Raw genomic sequence first — 14,466 nt, forward strand, 5'->3', positions numbered from 1 at the left:
AAAATATGTTGAATCAAAATTAGATTTAATACAAAATAGGATTCAATACATACGCGCGTTTCAAAGGACAATACAAATATGTAAGAAAAATATAACCTTAGTAATTATAATTAAATTTATGCATTGTCATTTTCATTAGTGTGAAGAATTTTTGTAAGGACATCAAAAAATGTTTAATAAAATAAAGTAAAATAAGATACAAAAAGGAAGATACAAGTGGGGTAATATGGAAAAATCAGATATCTGCAAGCAAGTTTTAAAAGGGGAAAATAACAGTAATAATAATAGTAAGAGAGACAAAAGGAAACAGACATATCAATGTATATGCACGTCTATATGTGCGGTAAACTATAACATAAAATTAGAATGAAAAACTAACGGGTATGTTTAAAAAAATGGTAACAGGTCAAGGCAAAGTATAATAAACAGGGCCACGTGTGTATAGTAGAATATAGCGCAACAGGTGGACTAGAGAGTTATACATATGCATATTAATATTGAAAAACGAAAAAATATATGTATATATATTTTACACGAGGCTAAAAAGTGATAGGCAAGACTATGTTTGAAAAAAGTTACAATGTTAAAGTGAAAATCTACATACAAGCAGAGAAAAAAACAAAGAGAACTTAGCGAGGGAAAAAAACATCGATCAGACAAGACTGGCCGGTATAATTCAAGATAATTACCTTACTCAAAACTAGCCCGGCGTAGGGGAGACAATCATAAAAAAAGTAAGAACTAAAAACGAATATATGAAAGAGAAAAATGCTATAAAGTTACAAGTGATAGAAAAAGCGTATACACTTAACACATAAGGATATACAGCCAGACTCACACATACACATAACCTAAGAGTATAATAAGAGCTAAGAAGAAAAGGCAACGAGGTAATCAGTAAGGTTAATAAAAAGAAATTTGGACATATGTTTACAAGACACACTCTTTCATCTCTCGATTTTAAGATAGAACAGCTCATTTTCATAATTTAATTATAATTACTGTGATTGTTATTTTTTTTTACATATTTGTATTGTCATTTGAAACGCGCGTATGTATTGAATCCCATTTTGTATTACATCTAATCTTGATTCAACATCTTTTTCTCCTCCATTTTTCTATGAATGTTTATGGTATTTTAATACCTATAACGATATTTTTCAGCTACTATATATACAATATTCTTACGCCCTTTTCTTCTGGAATTGTATTCCCTTCTGACCTTGTGCCCTCCGTTCGAAAAATTCCTGGGACCGCGCCTAACACCATATGCCTTAAATCCTATGCAAGGTCTTTCCACTTCAAATTAAATGCTGTATCTATATTATCATATCCAGTGTACGAGGAAATTGACCGTATGTGTGAGTAACCGGTCCATTTAATGGGGTGTCATACATAACAGTCTGGATCTGTCTTTGAGCGTATGTACACGGTCAAATCTTATATTGTATAGTGTCTCTTTTCGCCTAAATGTAACTGATCCACTAGCTAATCCTGTCAATGAAGAGGAGGAGAGAGGGGAGTGAGAGAGCGCGCGCGCGCGAGAGAGAGAGAGAGAGAGACAGACAGACAGACAGACTGACAGACAGACAGACAAAGTAGAGCGAAGAATATAACGGAAAGCTGAGAGTGTTTCTCTTCCTCTGCGTGTAACTGATTCACACATTTACTACCGATCCATTCAATGAAAGAAATCCACAACAATGGAAAGGGTAAGAAACAAAAGAATATTTACTGTATATTCTTGTTTATAGATGGTGGACTGGGGATTTCTATTATTTTACCAATTTTTAGTTGGAATATGTCTGGAAAAGGGATTAGTTTAAAGGATTTACAACTAAAGGGTTTTTTTTTTATCAATCGAAGTTTTGCATTTTACGGTTACATTTTACATTTTACGGCTGTTTTGTATTTGGGTCTATATTTCGCATGTTGTCTGTTTTGCATTTTACGGCTACAATTTTGCTTTTTGCGGCTATGTTCAACTTAATTCTCTATTCCTTGGAGGTAACGTGGGGGTTGTCTTTAATTGACAGATATATTTTGACAATTAGGTGGAGTTGCATTTGCCCTTGTATCTAAACCAGTGGCTTTCAACAATTTTTCGGCTATGGGCTCTTTTATTCCTTTTTAACACTACTGGGTCTCCATAGACATTGGATATATAATATAAATCTCTCTCTCTCTCTCTCTCTCTCTCTCTATATATATATATATAATATATATATATATATATATAGAGAGAGAGAGAGAGAGAGAGAACAATAAGAAAATGGAGGGGATCAATAGATGGTTCATCAACTTTTAGACATATTATATTATGTCAATTTATTTATTTATTTACTAAAATTTGCTGAACCACCTATTGATCCCGTCCATATTCTTATTGGTCTATAAATTAATGGTAAAATAACTCTTTACCCTCACCCATTTAGTACACTCGGTAATGTAATTATCAATAATTATAACTATAATTATATCAATAATTATAACTATTGATAATTATCAATAATTATAACTATAATTATAGAAGCATCGACGACAGTTGAAAACTAATGAGTCCTGGGCAGTGGCGACTCGTGTATATGAACTGCGGAACTGCAGCACCCCCTATTTCCACTCGATATTATCGATAAAATTGAATATAATGAGACCTTTTTTTCTTTAATTCTTTCTTTATATTTGTACATTATAAAATCCTTAAGCTTTATGTCAGTAGCCATCCCCGAGTCTATGAAAAAAATACAAAAATCCTTGTATAGAACTGTGCGCTTCACAGTTCCAGCGACGCGGTGTTTGGCTGTTGTGCGCATGCTCACATGTCCGAGATAGGAAGCTTCATATAAGGGAGAGAGAGAGAGCACTGCGTGAACGACAGTGCCAGGTGAAAGGTAGTGTTTCTTTTTGACTCCGCGTGTGTTGTGCTTAAAAACATGTTTATATTATTGAATGTGATAAAGTGTAGAATTAGATTATTATCCTGCTTCCAGCTTCCGTGTTGCTGCCAGGATTTGAAAAGTAGGACACATCCTCGCGCCCGCATATTTTGTGATTTAGGGGGAACTTTTGAAAAACAAGAGGTAATTCGCGGCAGTGTTCACTGAACAAATTAAACACTCAATCCGGCAGCGGCTAAAACGCGAACCGATCAAGTTTATGTGTAAATTTTCTTTTTATATGTTTGTTTCCTTTTACACAATATTAAAACAACGGCTAAAAATTTTCCTAAGCAGCTCTCCCGTTAATTGTATCTACGAGCCGCCACTGGTCCTGAGAGAAAAAAAGCCTTACAGTCTGGAGCTAAGAACAGTGGAGAAAAACTCATCGATGGCCTATACTCCATAGTAAGTGAAGGGCTTAAAAGAAAGAATAAAATAACAGCAGGGTTACTGAAGACGACCTGGTTTGACTTCGTTCAATTGATAACCGAGCTGGGATTATCTTGTCAAAATTCGTAGAATATTATATCAAGGATTATTTTGTCGTTGTATTCATCAATGGTAGATTGCAATGAGGACCAGTAGCGTAGTTGGGGGTGTGGGAAGAAGAGGGCAATTTCCCCGCCAGGCGACGCTCTTATAGAAGCGTTGAGTATGTCAGAATTTGTAGTGGCTGTGTGGTTAGAAATTTGCTTCCTAACCCCATGGTTCCAGGTTCACACCCACTGATTTGTATCCTGAGCAAGTATCTTCTACTATAGCCACGGGTCGACCTAAGTCTTGTGAGTAGATTTCGTAGACAGAAACTGAAAGAAGTCTGTCGTGTGTGTGTGTGTGTGTATGTGTATTACTTGTTTCAGGCAATTGACTGCGGCCATGCTGGAGCATCGCCTCTAGTCGAAAAAATCGACCCCAGGACTTATTCTTTGTAAGCCTAGTACTTATGTTATCCGTCTGTTTTGCCGAACTGCTAAGTTACGGAGATGTAAACACGCTAACATCGGTTGTCAAGTGATGGTGGCGGTGAGGGGACAAACACAGACACACAAATACATATATGTATATATATATATATATAAATATATATATATATATATTATATATATATATATATATATATACGATGGGCTTCTTTCAGTTTCCGTCTACCAAATCCACTCACGAGGCTTTGGTCGGCCTGAGGCTATAGTAGAAGACACTTGCCCAAGGTGCCACGCGGTGGGACTGAACTCGAAACCATGTGGTTGGGAAGCATACTTCTTACCACACAGCCATACCCTAGTGCCTGTTTGACCCCTACCACCGCTTGACAACAGATGTTGGTTTGTTTACGTCCCCGTAACTTATCGCTTCAGCAAAATAGAATGATGAATAAATACCTGGTTTTTCAAAAAAATGTAAAACTGCTGGAGGGTTGCGGTTTGATACGTTCGGCTAAAATCTCTTTAAGGCGGTGGTGCCCCAGCATGGCTGCAGTCAAATGACTGAAACGTGTAAAAGAAAAATGACAAAAGAGTTTAAGGCTTAGTGGGGACGGGATATTGGTAAAACCTTGAGGTGCCGCAATGGCAAGATGACTATAAGAACGACCTGGTTTGGGTTGATATGGCTATTTTTAAAACGAGAAGGTAGAATGTGAGGGCGGATATAGCGTCATTGTAGCGTGTCGTGCGATCGTATGGAAGCTGTTTTCATTAGCTTAACTGGCGAACGTCTGCATCGAACATAAACCACAAAACAAACAAACATAAAACTCTATGTAGGGTAAATAGAAGCACCACCATCACCGCCACCACATCCACAACCACCATCACTACCACCATCATCACCACCACTACCACCACCACATCCACAACCACCATCACCACCATCATAACCATCATCATCACCACCACCACCACCACATCCTCCACCACCATCACCATCACCATCATCACAATCACCACTACCACCACATCTACAACCATCATCATCACCACCACCACCACATCCACAACCACCATCATCATGATCATCACCACCGCCGTCGCCACCACGTCTACGACCACCACCATCACCGTCATCATCATCATCATCTTCTTCTACAACAACAGCAGCAGCAGCAGCAGCAGCAACAACAGCAGCAACAACAACAACAACAGCAGCAGCAGCAGCAGCAGCAACAACAGCAGCAACAACAACAACAACAACAACAACAACAACAACAACAACAACAACAACAACAACAACACAACAACAACAAACAACAACAACAACAACAACAACCAAACAACAACAACAACAACAACAACAACAACACAACAACAACAACAACAACACACAACAACAACAACAACAGTACACCAGAGTACGTGTCCCATTAACAACTTCGAATAACATACCCACAGTCCTTCTGAACTAAACAAACACACTTATCCAGATACTGCTGCTCGTAATCTGACACACAAATACGCACACACACACACAAAGCAAATAGGAATCACAGAACACGAGACCAGAAGGAATTACAGCACTCAACAACACCAAAATTTCGTTTGACGAGGTCCTCAACATGCTAAAATTTGCAGCTATATCTCCCTCAAATCATACGCTGCAGTCTTAAACATAAAAAGGACATATTGGTCAACATCGTTTGTTGCTTGAAAATAAGATGAGATGTTTTGCTATAATGCCGGGAGGGTTGTTATGCCAATAATAAATGCAGACGCACTGGTTCTGTTTCACTTCTTTATTTTTTATTTGTCTGGCTTAGGAGTGGCTGTGTGGTAAGTAGCTTGCTAACGCGCATGCGTCGAGTTGTTTACTGTGTCAAGTTTTGACTAGGCGGGACAGAATCCTTTGAGCTGCTCGCCAGCGGTTTGTTGGCGAGTGGAAAAATAATGATTCGGACCTTAGCGAGTACGAGTGTCCACATCTGAGGAGGAGCTCGTTAAGGCGGTGAACAGGAATGAACAACATTTGGAGAAAATGAAGAGTTTTGCTGACGCGGCGAGAGTGAAGTGAAGAGAAAGGAAGTGGACCTGACTGAACTGAAGGAGCTGTATAAGATGACACCAGAAGGTGGGAAGTGACGTAAAGTTACTACCCCCGAAAACGGTCATGGTGAATATGGAAAGAAAAACCATCACCTACAAGGTGCACTCAGTGCAGAGTAGGAGAGTGGAGCAGATGAATATGGAAAAAATAGAAAAAGCTCTCAAGGGGCTTTCGAACGAAGTAACATACATAGCAAACGGAAGCGGATATGGGACGGTGGTTGTCCAGTTTAAAACAGAGGAGGAGGCGAGGAGGCTGGCAAGTGCAACCGTAAAAGCTGAGGAACTGGTGCTTCTACCCTCTTATCTTGGAAGAAAAAATTCTAAGGTGAGGGTAGAAGGAATTCCACCTGACATAAAGGTGGCTTGGGTTGCGGCAGCCGTCCTCGTTGGAAGTGAGGAGGTGACTGTCCTCCAAGCCACAGAGACAGAGGAAAGAAGTTACAAAGGAAAACTACTGGAAATGACCATACAAGCGGAGGCGAAGGAGCTGGAAAATTTGGCGGAAACGGTGTCAGTGGGAGAAATAGTACTGAGAGTATGGGTAGAAGGCAGAACCCCGCGGTGCTTTAAATGTGGCCAAAAAGGCCACATTAGAGCACACTGCCCCCTACAGAAGAAAAAGAGCGCACTGCCCCCTACAGAAGAAAAAGAGGAAAAAATAGATGAACCAGTTGCGGAGACAAAGAAGAAAAAAAGAGGACGAAAGGAGAGAATGGATAGTAGCAGAAGTAGAAGAGAAGAAAAGAAAGAAAGAACACTGAGTGTGAAATGGTACCCCAGTCCACTCCATCCACCCAAGACCACTCAGACCCACCCGCCCCATACAGACACCAGACCCACACACTCCCTTTCCCCACAAGAAAAAAAAAGAAAAAGAAAAAAGAGCAGACACCACAGAATTCAGAAAACCCCTCCCCGGGTGAAAAAGGTTGCGAAAGAAAGTTGTCTTTAAGTGATAGCGAGAATGGAAAAGAAGGACTAGACCAGAGATTAGAGAAGAATTCAGACTCAAAGGCAGCGAGTGTGGTGTTGCTCAGAGTGGGGTGAGTAGCACACTCGTCATATTTCATACTTTTTCAGATATCATGCATGTTATCATAAACTTAATTTATTTTCTCACGTTCATTTTCATGTCACTCACAGTACCATTATTTTAATTGTTATATGTCCCCACATGTTTTTGTAGTGTCCCCTCTATGTAATGCCTTTATGGCAAAATAGTTGAAATAAAGTAGCTTTGCTAACCTCACTGACAGAAGAGTGACTTTGCTTACCGTACTACGGTTTGGACGCGTTTTTTTTCCCGGTAAGAGTTTTGCTGTGTTGTTAATTGTTGAATTCCTACTACTGAAAATTTGCCTTTAAACGTTGCTGAACTGTCTTGTTCTCCGGTTTTACGGGAAATAATTGAATAATTTCTTACCGTTGAACTGTTAGCCATTGTGGCTTTTATTTACGTGACTATATATAGTCCTGCCTGCAGACTATTTTCGTGCCCCTCCCCCGAATGGGGGTGGGAATTGGAATTTTTGAACTGCTTTTTTGAACTACTTTGGAAGAAAAACTTTCTATAGGTTTCCCAGTTTTGTGGGAAACCAATATTCGTAATTTTTGTGTTGTCTAATTTCAACAGAATAATGTCTGTTGAAATTATTCACGAAAGTAGTGCTCTTGAGGAGAGCAATGTTAAAAAATTTTCTGAGGTGGCCGCAGTGGCTACCGAGAACATCGATATCGATGTCAATCAGCTCGTCGAGCTATTTAAAAGAATGCAAGAGGAGGGTGGTGATGTTAAAATATCACCCTCCGCCAGTATCGTGGAGACCGAGAAGCGGACCGTAGTGTTTAAAACTTTCTGTCCACAAAGCAGAAGGTTCAAACACTTTGAAAAAAGCACCATCGAGAAATGCCTGTCCCCAATTTGGAAGGACATCGTGTACGTCGCCAGGGGACGGGCATATGGCACTGTGGATGTCCGCTTCTCGGGGGAAGAAATGGCCCGCGGGCATTCTGTAAACCCCCTAAAAACCAAGGAGGTGGTACTTTTTCCAAGCTATAGGGGACGCAGGACGTCCCGGGTCAGGATTGTAGAAGCCCCGCCGGAAGTAGATCCGGTAGAGGTAGTGGCCGCCCTATTATATAAATGGGCGGACAAAATAAAAATACTAGAAGTAACATGCTCTACCCCTCGATTTTGGCTCGGGCGTAACATTAATATATTAATTCAAGGAACAGCGGAGGACCTACAGCTCCTTCCTGAGAGGGTGCTCGTGGGCGAGAACGTAGCCCTCAGGGTACAGGTCGAAGGCCGAAAACCCACCTGTTACGCCTGCGGCAAAAAGGGCCACATTCGTGTAGACTGTCCAGACAAGCAAAAGAAACCGCAGACACCAGGCCCCTCAGATAATAAAAAAGTCCCTACCCTTGCAAACACACCTACCCCTACAAAAACAAAAAATCCCACTCCTGCTGTTACGGTGCCAACCCCAAAACAGACTGAAGAAAAAACCCAGCCCTCGCACTCACAAACCCCTACACTATTAAAACCTCCCACCCCCCTAAAAACTGCGGCGCCTACCGAAACAACTATTGCTCCCAGACGATACCATGGAGGTATCAGAGGGGGGATTTACACCAGTTCGTAAAAGAATTCGTGCAGCATCCCCGTCCACATCCCCTACAAAAAATAATAAAAACAAACACCACCACAGACACGGAAAAAAAAATCCCGCTCAACTGGCCCAGAAAAAGAAGACAAAAAGAAAATGAACTCATATTAATTGAATTCGACACACAAGACAAATACATAAACGATATTGTGGTTCAGCATCAGTCAGCAAGACTACAACAAATACAAAGATCGAAATAGACACGCGTGGATTGCGGAAACAACGTTCAAACAATTAAAAGACAGACACCCAAACGCCATCCGGCATGTCGCGAACTTGCCGGACTATCTGAAGAAAGAGGAGAAAGAAGGGGCCCACAAACGTGTGGTGAGGTCGGCCCCCACCTCTCCAATGAAATGTAAGTAGAACTTTTACTTTTTGTAATGGCTTCGCTTAACCTTGGTTGTTTAAATGTGCGTGGTCTGAGTTCGAAGTGGAAGCAGGCTTGTTTCCTCGACGACCTCAGATCACATGATATACATGTGTGATGGTTGCTACAGAGACCAAGCTGGACAGCCTACAAACCTTCTCGCCTCTCCTGAATGGCTACGAGAAAATCATGTCTCCTGGCCAGACCGGAGGGCGAGGGGGCGTAGTGGTACTGATCCGTAAAGACTTGGCTCTACAGACAAGTACAGTCTATGTAGACCCAGAAGGTGGGCTGGTCGTCCTTGATGTGACATACGCAGTAAGGCCTTCAGGTTGATCGGACTCTATGCACCTTGTGCTAGAGGTTTCCAAACTGATTTTTATCGGCGCCTAGAGGGCTTTCTCGTGACGTCGAAGACTTTAGTGATATTAGGGGACTTTAATGCTATCGTTGACGTACACATCGATAGCGTTGGCTCGATCTATAGGAAAGTGAACTCACGTCTCGTGGATCTGCTTAAGCGGTTTCAGCTAGCAGATCGTTACAGACTTGACCATCCGAACGTCCCAGAGTGGACCTGGATGAGTGGCGACGGAAGGTTCAAGTCTTATCTAGACAGGATAGTGATAAGAACTAGAGATAAGTCTAGTTTTAGTTGTCCACAGCTCGTCCAGGTGCCCTATACTGACCATAGAATGGTCACGTGTAGACTGGACATAGATAGCACACTTAAGATAGGAACCGGCTACTGGAAGCTGAACAAGTCTATTTTGACACGCGAGGCATACCGTAGCCGGATTAAGGTGTTAGTGCAGAGGGCGTTAACCGGAGCCGTGGTTAATAACCGGTGGTGGTTCACCCTCAAAAAGCCATTCGATTCGAGTCCATTAGATTTAGTAACAACTAAGACTAGATAGGGCTAGAATAGAAGGGCAACTAGTTAAGAACTTAGAGGAGGCGTTGAGGTTGGGCTCTGCATCTCACATTTTAGCGGCGGCGAGAACGGCATTAGACCGTCACCTCAAAACCAAACATGAGGGATGTAGAGTCGGGCTAAAGTACGAGCATTGGGCCGTGAGGGAATTAATGTTGCCGGATGGGCCCCCGTACGATAGAAACACAGCGTGGAAACGATGCCACAATTGGGTCTCTTGTTGATGAAAACGGATGCACGATCAAGAAGCGGGACGAGATGTGTGAGGCACTTCACAAGCACTTCGCCGAGTTGTTCGGGAGGTGCGGGACGCTGGATCATGGTGAGCCCTTAGGGACTTCCTGTGGTGGGCCCGCGCCTCTCGACACGAGAGGCTGAGTGCTGTGAAGGGCCAATCACATCCGAGGAAGTAATCGAGGTGTTGGGCAAGTGCCCCGGGGAGAAGTCGCCGGGTCTCGATGGTCTGCCCTATGAATTTTATAGAAGTATGCCAGACTTGTTCGGGCACCTGCTGGCTAGCGTCTACGCCAACTGGCACAGAATGGGAGAATTCCCAAGTCTGCGAGCCGGGGGGCGGTGACGTTGATCAGGAAGGACCCGAACAAGGGGGACGAGATAGGGAACTTCAGGCCCATAACTCTGTTAACACCAGAGTTAAAGATTCTGGCCAAGGTGCTAGCAAAAAGGTTGGCGCGGGTCGTGGACAAACTTGTCGGGGAAGCGCAAACGTGCGCTATCCCCGGCAGAACGATCCACGACAATCTCCACCTTATACGCTACTCCTAGAGAGGGGGGGGGGAAGCTTCTGGCGCAGGGGAGCACTGGTACATTTAGACCAGTCCAAAGCATTTGATAGGGTCGACCATCGGTACCTGGCGGCGGTCCTCGGAGAGGCTGGCCTAGGCCGACCTTTCGAGGTTGGATCGCTGCTTTGTATAGCGACATCGAGTCTGTAGTCAAGGTGAACGGTTCCTTTTCGAAGCCGTTCAGGATCGAGCGTTCAGTTCGTCAAGGGTGTCCCCTGTCCTCGCTCCTATACGTATTGGCTCTTGAGCCTTTGCTGCGGAAGTTGGAGGCACTAGGGGGCGCGCCGCATGATCTATGGTGTGGAAGAGGAGCTACGGCGTATGCGGATGACACCTCCATCATCGTGGCAGACGAAGGCCAGCTTCCAGTCGTGGAAGAGGCCATCAAAAGCTACGAGGCGGTGGCAGGAGCAAAGGTTAACAAGGACAAGTCGGTCGGTTTGCAACTCGGCACCTGGAGGGGCAAGCCGATGCCGTCCAATAACGTCGTAGGGCGTTGGACGGAAGTCCTGTTAAGCTGCTCGGAGTCTGGTTCGGGCCAGACCTCCAGATTGAGAAAAATTGGAGTGAGGTGGCCAACAAGGTGACCGCTCTAACCCAGACCTGGTCTGGGCGGGCGTTATCCCTGCTAGGGAAGGCGGAGGTGGTGCAGATGTTTATAGCATCAGTAATCACCTACCGCCTGACCGTGGTGCCTTGCCCCGATTTGTGGCTGAACAAGTTGGAGAGAATCCTTTTCCGATTTTTGTGGAAAGGAGGAAAGCCACTTGTAAAGCGCTCTGTCTGCTGCCAGAAACCGCTAAAGGGTGGGCTAGGGATGCCTTGGCTGAGGATGCGAAAATCGCGTTAAGGTTGAGGCACCTCTGGCTTTACCTGGATGGAGAGCAGGTGTGGTCGCCGCACGTCCGGTTCTACCTTCCCCAGTTAACATCCCTAACGGACATCGGTGCATGGATCAAGCGGAGACCTAAAGTGAATGGCATTTGGAGTGCCGTCAGGCGCTCCAGCTACTATCTCGGGTGGGCAACGCCGGCAACAGGAGTTCCACCACGGATTTCTATAGCGGGTTAGTGGAGATTAAGTCCGAAGACGCCTTGGGGGAGACCCTGGGCTACGATGAAAATCAGTTGGTCAACTTGTTCCGAAGGACGTTCGGGCTGGGGTATCTGGATAATTACCAGAAATCCCTGGCCTGGCAGTGTTTCCGTGCGGCTTTACCTGTTCGCGACAAGCTGTCAAGGCACGGTAGTGCCGTCTCGCCGACATGCCCGCGATGTGAGCAGGATAGGGAGACCGTCTTGCACGCATTCGTGGAGTGTCCGGAGTTATCGGGACTGATAGCTTTTGTTGAACAACTGTTGTCAGTGATGGGAAGAGTACAGCTATCAGCTGAGTCTATCATCGAGATTGTGCCGCCCCCTTTCCTTAACAGGGAAAGAAAGGCTTGTTTTTTCTGTGTAGTAGCCATACTGAAAGAAACAGTATGGAAGACGCGTACGAAAGGTATAGTGACAGGCACCTTGTCTCTGGCCAGGGGTTGATTAACTTTTTTAGTTACCACCTCAGTAGCAAAATCAGGCTGGAGAAGAGGTGTCTGTCACGAGATATTTGTGAAAAGAGGAAGCCTGTGGCATACAAGATGGTATGTTGGTAATTGTTGTGAGGTAAGTGTGACCCGATCAGAAAGTAAAGGTTCTACCCGGATGGCTGGGTGTCCGTCCTTCGACATGATCATTAATATTTTTAAACATTGCCTTCGTAAAATTCATTGTTTATAATCTTATCCGTAATTTCATTCGAAAATTGTAACTGTGTTAAGCTACTTCACCCTTTATATTTGTCTGTCCTTGTTTGTCCCCTCTTTGTAAATGCCTAAATGGCAAATTATATGAAATAAAGTAGCTTGCTTATGAACCACATGGTTCCGGGTTCAGTTCCACTGCATGGCACCTTGGGCAAGTGTCTCCTACTTATAGCCTCGAGACGACCAAAGCCTTGTGAGTGAATTTGGTAGACGGAAACTGAAAGAAGCCCGTCGTACATATGTATGTATATATATATATATATATATATATATATATATATATATATATGTGTGTGTGTGTTTTTGTGTGTCTGTGTTTGTCCCCCCAACATCGCTTGACAACCGATGCTGGTGTCTTTACGTCCCCGTAACTTAGCGGTTCAGCAAAAGAGACCGGTAGAATAAGTACTAGGCTTATTAAGAATAAGTCCCGGGGTCGATTTGCTCGACTAAAGGCGGTGATCCAGCATGGCCGCAGTCAAATGACTGAAACAACTAGAAGTGTATAAGGGTAATTAATTTTAAACGACTGTTTGATTTATCGCACGGTAAATCAGTCAATCAGCGAAACCTGTCAAGATAAACCTGAAGTTAGGGAAGGAATGTCAATGATGCGATCATGACTGGCGACGAACAGACTTTGGACAAACATGTGAGGAGCACAGTTTGTATCCCAGAAAAAACTTCAAACTTCAACTAAACTAGAAGGAAAAATCGCCACAAAACTCCCATATACATATACAACGACGCCAAACACTATTACAACAGAATATTAAAATTCAAACATAAAAATCATGTACGCAGTGAAGTATCTGCAAATATCTGCTGCACCATTAACCCCAGCCTGAAACATTGTGCTGGGTTACACACCACCACCAACAAATACAGAAGAACAGCATCCGCCACGCGCTGGTCGGTTCCGCGCTGTCTGTTTCAGATATAAGAATCCACCCGAATCTGCATGTGTACTGAAATAAAGTGGAGTAAGACTAAACCCCCGACGATTTCATCACTGCGTCTCGGAGTGTGAAGTGTAGTTCTTAACTAGGTTAGATTATGGTGTAACTGGAACAATAGATACACCATGGGATTCATAGCAACAATAACAACATCGTACACCAGTATACCTACATACACATGTGTGTTTGTGTGGAGTAGCGCGCGCGCGTGCAAATATATATATATATGTATACACACACACACACACAGACGCGCGCACACGCAATGCAAGTGCGCATGTTTTGCTGTTAATCTGATGAAATGCTTCTCCAATGTAATCGGTTGCTAATATTGTGTAACTTTTCACATGAAATTATTTACTTGCTACGGTGTTAGAAACGGAATGGTACTGAAGTAACTAATAATAAAGCGATATTGAATTCATTCTTCGTATTCTTAAATGTATCGTACGTGTATATATATATATATACATATATATATATATATATATATATATATATGTGTGTGTGTGTGTGCATGTGTGTGTATGTGTGTGTATAGATAGAAAGATAGATACATACATACAATCATGCATACATACATATACGTGCGTACATTCATACATAATCCATGCATACATACACATACACACATACGTACGTATATTCATACATAATACATACATAGATGCATACAAGCATACACAAACCCGTACATACATACATATATACATACACACACATTCATTCATACATACATACATACATACATATACGTGCGTACATTTGTACATAATACATGCATAAAAACACACGTACATGCATACATACATACATACATACACACACACACACAACACACACACACACACACACACACACACACACACACACACACACTCGTTTTCCTTCCAAAGATAGAGGCATTGCACTGATGCAGTGCAATACTTTTCCCATAATCGATAAAG

Source organism: Octopus sinensis, linkage group LG7 (genome assembly GCF_006345805.1).
Source record: "Octopus sinensis linkage group LG7, ASM634580v1, whole genome shotgun sequence".
NCBI classification, from domain to species: Eukaryota; Metazoa; Mollusca; class Cephalopoda; order Octopoda; family Octopodidae; genus Octopus; species Octopus sinensis.